The 7,984-nt window shown below is 46.8% G+C and overlaps 1 protein-coding gene across 1 annotated transcript in view; it reads left to right on the top strand.

Annotated features, from left to right (window-relative positions):
• The window catches only part of LOC146008861 (glutathione S-transferase theta-1-like), a 184,509-nt gene that overhangs the window by 86,663 nt on the left and 89,862 nt on the right, over positions 1 to 7,984 (top strand). The gene's annotated exons all lie outside the window — the stretch shown is intronic.

Raw genomic sequence — 7,984 nt, 5'->3', positions numbered from 1 at the left:
AAGGTTACTTATGTATTATCTGGGCTCCCATGTTAAATGCAACCCATTTTTTCATACCCCTACTATCCAACTACGCATGGAGTTGATTGGAGTTGATTTTATATAGTGTGGCGAGCGCAGCGAGCCACCGTGTCCGAAGAGTGGCGAGCGCAGCGAGCCCAGCGAGGGGATGCGGTCTCATAAGAAAAACGGGAGCCCAGATATTACATAAGTACCAAATAAAGTATGTTCCTTCACAGCCTGTACTGGATACTGGTAATAGTGTGCTGTATCAATTAACACACTAAGTAAAAACCAATGATGCAGAGTACGATAAACTACAGATTTGGCCTCATCTGTAATATTGGCGGTGCTTCTGGAGTCAGTTAAAATACATACATACAATGTATCTGTCACGTTCTTAGGAGCACCAGCCGTAGTGTAACGGAGGCTGGGTGCTTTGGTATGGGGATGTTGCATTCACGACAGAAGGGAGTGAAACAATAGAATAAAATGAAATTGATTTAATAAAGATATTGCAAGACAAGTGATACTGATGGCACAAATGATATACTGTAGATTATGCAAATGTGAAAGTCAATAGTCCAATACGTTATTGCAGAATATGATGATGCTTGGTACTTGAAAGAATATTGTAATGTTGCTTGAAGAATTGAAGAAAAAATGAAGAAGAAGGGATTTGATTGGATAATTGAAGAATTGGATGTTTTAACTGAAGATTGAAGAAACAATTGGAAGATTGGATGGTTTACTGGAGGATTGGATGATTGGGTTGAGGATTGGATGATTGGTTGGAAGATTGGATAATTGGTTGGAAGATTGGATGATTGGTTGGAAGATTGGAAGATTGAATGATTGGTTGGAAGATTGGATGATTGGATGATTGGTTGGATGATTGAAGAATAAAGAATATGAATGAAGAAGACTGTCCTTGCTGGATTGGATCGTGGCTGCAATCAGAGGTGGCCTGTGGATAATTACCGTCGGGAATGATGAGCAAGATAATACCCCTTTGGGGGGCTAACCTTGCTGGATCCGCATTGGCGGCAGTAGAGTCCGTGGTACTTGATAATAGCAGTGGACGATCAGCAGGGAGACTTCCTTGAAGACACGCAAGATTTGTAGTGGGAACTACAGAGCCAGACCGGAGCAATGATGCATAGGGTTAGACATCATTGTACTGACTGCCGGTCTCACCCGGCCAGTCAGTACTTAACAGGTGGACTGTGCGGCGATTGGTCAGCCAATTGACAGGGGAGGCGGAGCCGCACAGGAGAGGCTGAGGGAACCGAAAAGATGGCGGCCGCCAGAGGGGGCGACAGGTTACAGCCGGCTGTGATTGTGCGCAGCTGCGCAAACGCCGACATTCAGACCCTGGCCTAACCAGGCACAAGCACACATGGCGGTTCAGGTCTCATACCGCTCATGCCCTGCCTGGCACCAGAGTACACAGCAGCAGCTTTACCACGCGGTGACAGCGCGGACACATGTACCCCACCAGGACCAGGGACATAAGCAGAGGTGAACACCATGGTGTTACAAATCCGGTTAGAGAGCATAGGGCTGGGCACAGCACAGGGGATTTGGGTGAGAGCCATGGTGGATGTGACAGTACCCCCCCTTTTACGAGTGGCCCCAGGACACTCTTTAGGCTTGTTTGGAAATTTCCTGTGGAAGTTATTTACCATTCTGGGAGCATGAACTTCAGAGGCATCAGTCCAAGACCTCTCCTCCGGCCCGTAGCCTTTCCAGTCGATAAGATACTGTAATCTCTTGTACCGGATGCGAGAGTCCAGGATATGAGCTACCTATGGGTAAAAACTTTAGGAGATTTAGGCAAAGCAAGATGAAATTTGTTCAGTATTAGAGGTTTTAGCAAAGAGACATGAAAGGAATTAGGAATCGTTAAATAATTTGGCAATTTTAACTTGCAGGCCACTGGGTTGATGATTTGTATTATCGGGAATGGCCCGATAATACGAGGTGCAAACTTCATCGAGGGAACACGAAGACAAAAATTTCGAGTGGACAGCCATACCTTGTCACCTACTTTCCAAGTAGGAGCAGCTTTTTTTCTACGGTCTGCAAACTTTTTATACCTTTGTGAGGCTTTCGTTAGAGATTTCCTGACTTTCCTCCAATGCTGTCGAAGCTGCTGGAGGGACAAAGTTACTGCTGGTACAGATGTCATAGGTACTTGCTGGAAATCAGGAACCCTAGGATGGAAGCCACAGTTAACAAAGAAAGGAGTAGAAGAAGAAGACGAATGGTATTGGTTATTATGCCCAAATTCGGCCCATGGTAACACCTCCACCCAGTCATCTTGAGAGGAGGAGACATGTAAGCGAAGAAAAGTCTCTACGTCTTGATTAACTCTCTCTGTCTGGCCATTGGATTGCGGATGGTATGCTGTACTGAAATTAAGCTGAATTTTGAGAACTTTACACAAAGCTCGCCAAAACTTTGCCACGAATTGTACACCCTGATCAGACACAATTTCCTCAGGTAACCCATGGATTCTAAAAATTTCTTTAATGAACAGTTCTGCCAATTTGGGAGCTAAAGGTAGCCCTCGAAGAGGTATGAAATGAGCCATCTTAGAGAATCTGTCTATGACGACCCAAATGGTGGTATAACCATCTGATGGTGGAAGGTCAGTGATAAAGTCCATCGACAGATGAGACCAAGGTCTCTTGGGAATAGACAATGGTCTCAATGGACCTACTGGAGCAAGATTGTAGGATTTGTGTTGGGCACAGTGAGGGCAGGAAGCAACATAGTCCTGGACATCCTTTTTCAGACCTGGCCACCAATACTGACGTGACAGGAATTCATAGGTTTTCTGAACCCCTGGATGACCAGAAAACTTAGAGTCATGAGCCCAACGAAGAATCTGTTTCCTTGAGTTAGACTTGACAAAAGTTTTACCTGATGGTACTTGAACTTGCACAGTTGTTGCAGCAAAAGCAAGTGGATCGACAATTGGATTTCCTTTATAGGATCTCGCTTCCTCCTCAGTCTCCCAAGACCTAGACAAGGCATCCGCCTTTCGATTCTTAGCTCCAGGAGAAAAAGACAATTTAAAATTAAATCTTGAAAAGAACAATGCCCATCTGGCTTGACGGGGATTAAGACATTGAGCAATTTTTAAATACAGTAAATTCTTATGATCAGTAATGATGTTAACAACATAAACTGCCCCTCCTAAAAGATACCGCCACTCCTCCAAGGGCATTTTAATAGCTTATAATTCTTGATCCCCTATCGCATAATTCTGTTCTGCTGGGGAGAATTTTTTGAAGAAAAAACCACATGGGTGCAACTGTCCGTCAGCTTTCACCTGGGAAAGAACTGCCCCTACGCCAATGGCAGAGGCATCAACCTCTAGAGTGAAAGGCAAACTGGCATCTGGTTGAGTCAACAATGGTGCGGAGATGAATTTCTTCTTGAGTAACAAGAAGGCATCAGCAGCTTTGGTATCCCATTTGGAAGGTTTGAATTTTTGCGAGTGAGAGCAATTATTGGGGCAACGATGGTAGAAAACTCTTTAATGAATTTCCTGTAATAATTTGCAAATCTGAGGAATCTTGGGACCCCTCGAAGAGTATGAGGACGAGGCCATGACTTAATGGCTTCCACTTTTGCTGGATCCATCTCCAGACCGGACCCCGATACAATGTAACCTAAAAAAGGTATGGATGGAGCCTCAAAAGTACATTTTTCTCATTTACAAAAGAGAAAGTTTTTTCTGTGGCGAGAGAGCACCTCCCTGACGATCTCTTGATGTTTTTGAACACTGTTGGCGAATATTAAGATATCGTTGAGATAGACCACCACATGTTTGTACAAAAGATCACGAAACAGCTCATTCATATAAGACTGAAAAACTGCTGGAGCATAACTTAAACCAAAAGGCATGACAAGATACTCATAATGTCCATCTTTTGTGTTAAACGCGGTTTTCCACTCATCCCTTTCACGAATACGGATGAGATTATAAGCTCCACGAAGATCTAATTTAGTAAAGATTGTAGCTCCTTTAATTCTGTCAAAGAGTTCAGTGATGAGTGGTAGTGGATATTGATTTTTGATAGTAAATTCATTTAACCCTCTATAGTCAATACAGGGACGTAATCCTCCATCCTTTTTTCTTTACAAAAAAGAAGCCTGCACCTGCAGGGGTTGATGAAGGACGTATGAAACCTTTGGCCAAGTTTTCCTCAATGTATTCCGACATGGCTTGTGTTTCAGATAATGACAAAGGGTAAGTTCGACCTCGAGGAGGTTTTTTCCCTGGTACTAATTCAATAGAACAGTCCCATGAACGATGAGGAGGCAATTTATCAGTGCCTTGTTTTGAAAAAACATCAGAGAAATCTTGATATTGAGTGGGTAACCCTTCTGGTACCTGAAGGGAAACTTGACGAGTTGGTAACAACGAGTTAAGACATGACTTTGTACAATTAGTACTGCAGGTTTGGATTTGAGACGTTACCCAATTGATACTGGGATTATGGGTACGTAACCAGGGAAGGCCCAGAATGATTGGGTAGGAGGATTTGGGAATGACAAAGAACTGTATATTTTTTCTGTGTGTAGACCAATTTGCAGGGTTAATGGTTGGGTTTTTAGTGTGACAGTCTCTCCCAGTATGCGACTCCCATCTACTGCAGTGAGGTATACAGGGCAGTGAAGCGGCGTAGTGGGTAGGTGCCAACGCTTAGCAACATCAGTGGTAATGAAGCTTTCTGCTGCTCCTGAATCGAGAAGAGCTGGCAACTGTCTGAGCTGATGTTTAACCTGCAGGGAAACTTGAAGGATACAGTCTTTGTTGTTTAGAGAGGAAATAACAACCCCTAACCTGCCCTCTCTTTTACAGGTTAGGTTCTGGCGTTTCCCGGCTTCTTAGGACAGGAATCGACGGAGTGCTGGGGATCAGCACAGTAAAGACAAAGGCGCTCATCTTGGCAACGTTTATGCTCAGCTGGTGTCAGTTTGGAACGGTTGACCTGCATAGGTTCTTCCGCTGGTAATGAAGAGGGTTTGGAAGCAAGAAAAATGGGTTTAGGATCAGAGCGATTTCTCTCTTGATTCCTCTCTCTGAGCCTCAGATCAATTTTAGTGCATAATGAGATTAGATCTTCTAGTTTGGGAGGTAGATCTCTAGCAGCAAGCTCATCTTTGATTTTGTCTGAGAGTCCATTCATAAATGCTGCTAAAAAGGCCTCCTCATTCCACGCCAACTCAGCTGCTAGGATTTTGAACTGGATCAGGTATTGACCTACTGTTCTGGATCCTTGGCGCAGCCTTAGGATTTCTGTAGCAGCGGAGCTGAGACGTCCTGGTTCATCAAATATGATTTTAAAGGTGGCGATAAACTGGGCATAGTCTGTTAGTAGAGGATCTGATTTTTTCCCATAAGGGAGATGCCCAATTGAGGGCTGAACCGGTAAGGAGAGATATCACATAGGCCACTTTAGACCTTTCGGTAGGGAAGTATGAGGATTGAAGTTCAAAATGAATTTCACACTGATTGATGAAACCCCTACAGTTTTTGGGGTTCCCATCAAATTTAGCTGGAGTAGGTAGTTGAAGGTGAGCAGTAACTCCTGTCGCAGTGGACATAGGTCTAGGTGATGGTGCAGATGTAACTACAGGACCTTGGCCTTTTTTCACCATGGCTTGAAGAATGTCCAGTCTTTGTGTCAGGCCTTGGAGAACCTGAAAAGTTAGCTCCCGAGCGGTCACCTGTAGATCCAAACGGGCCGCAAGCTGTTGTACAGGAGCAGTGTCTCTCTCTTGACCTGATGCTGGATCCATGGAGTCAGTACAAACTGTCACGTTCTTAGGAGCACCAGCCGTAGTGTAACAGAGGCTGGGTGCTTTGGTGTGGGGATGTTGCATTCACGGCAGAAGGGAGTGAAACAATAGAATAAAATGAAATTGATTTAATAAAGATATTGTGGTGGCCGGTGCACGAAGGTAATGGGTTCCCCTTACCTTGCCTCTTCAGGGTGACTCAGGGTCGTCCACTTCTCTGTTATCCGGTGGACCGAAGAGAGACACTTCAATGACGGACGACGCGGTCTGCAGTACAACTCAGGTTTATTATAGGATAAAGGCGACCAATGCCCACCGACCCTCACGGTACAGCAGCACTTGGGACTTAAGGCACATTAACAAGTATCAATAGTCATGACTATGAACTGACACTATTAGTATTTACCGAATAGGACAACAATGTATGACAACCTAATCCCACTACGAATATGCCCACTAGGGCCTACAGACTCCACGTGTTCAAGGTACCGTGACGGTGTTCGGGGTCAAACACCCCCGCTTTGAGGTTACTACTTTATCAACTAGTCGACACGGCACCATTAACACTGAAGGCTACCTTTGACATCTTCACACATTAAACCGTGCATGATATACCACAACAACAATTATAACAGTAGGTAACAATTTAACTGGTGCACCAGTGTACCCTCTAAACCGATAGTCTGAGGTGACGTCACCCTTAGTGTAACTCAGTCTGGGTTGACCCGTGCTCAGGGGTGTGGGGTAATGTCAATCCGGAATAGTTACCCGGTAAAGCAATGGTCCCCGTAGTTCCTTTGTAGCAAAGGCCTGCCAACCAGGGGGTCGGTCCAATAGGATTCCCGAAGTAGTTACACCCCTCAATACTAGGGGAGGTGTTCCTAATTTTAGCCACAATATGGCGCTGTTTCCTTTCAAAAGAGAGTACCTACGAGTACAGGTACCCGGCAGCACTTGATAAGATGATGGCAGTAAGCCTGAGTGGGGATCCGGATTCCGGGTTGGTCCCGCTACCCCAAGGGACCCGTGTGGCTTTTTACTGGCACCCTTCTTTGGGATGACCTGCGGCAGGCAGGTTAAGATGCCGGGCCTCTGTGGGACGGGGCAGTGTGTGGTGCAAAAACAAAAGGGTAGTTGGGATAGCCGGCCAAGGGGAAAAGTACCTGGGAGGCTGGGCTGGTAGTCAGTACCTTAAGCTGCTCTCTGTTGCGGGCTCCTGCCCGTCACGTGCTCCCGCTCCTGGGCTCCATCCGCGTCGCTGGGTTCTCTGCAGTCCCCTTCTTCTGGCCAGGGAGCACACTAGTGTGGACGCTGCAGCCGCAGCGTTGCCGCACTCAGTGGATCTCCTGGTCCTCGGCTACACGGCAGGCTGGTGGGCGCTCTGCGCCGGGACTTCTCCCTTTGCGTCCTGGTGGCGGTCTCTGAGATCCCCGCTGTCCACTGCTCTCCGGCTGCCGTCGATTACCCGGCACCTCCTCCCCTCTTCTCCACGTGTGCACTTGCCGGCGCGGCCGTGACGTCACTCCCTGCTTCTGTCACCCGCTGTCCGCATCCCGGCTTCACTGATTCGCCTCCGTCTTCAGCCCGGTGGCTGTGCCTTTGAGCTGCACGCTGCTGGGGAAAGAGAAGACACGCACCGCTCTTCCCAGCGTCCCCTCACCAGGTCAATTCCTCCACCGCCGTCTTCTCTTCACTCCTCCTCTGGGACTTCCTTCCTCCTGCCTCTTCCCAGCCAATCCCAGGCCACTCACCCCCTCCTGCCACTCATGTCTGGCGCGAAAATCAAGGGAGCCTAATTAACCCCTGGTGTCCCGTATTTGGGGCAGTAGTTCAAAGTGGGATGTTATGTGCAGTTCTGGGGTACCACATTCACCCCTGCTTTTTCAGATGCGTGTCCCCGCGCATCACATCACAGTGGATAATTGTTCTTTTTCACTCAAATTACATTTGCAATGGTAACAATGACAGTGCTTTCAGTTCACAATATATACACACAACAGGTTATGGGAAGGTATCTAATCCTGGTATCGCCGGGGAAGTGTACCCCGAGTACTCCTTTCGGAGCGCCTTAGCTCAGGCTCGGGGGCCACCTCCTTGGCCGTGCGTAATTCAACTGGCGGCCTAGGCAGGGCTTGCCGTGGCATAATGGACCAGCCCACCGCCA

Source organism: Crinia signifera, chromosome 1, assembly GCF_055691185.1.
Source record: "Crinia signifera chromosome 1, ASM5569118v1, whole genome shotgun sequence".
NCBI lineage: Eukaryota > Metazoa > Chordata > Amphibia > Anura > Myobatrachidae > Crinia > Crinia signifera.
Note: the sequence above shows the minus strand (reverse complement) of the source record. Positions and strands in the feature narration are given on the sequence as shown.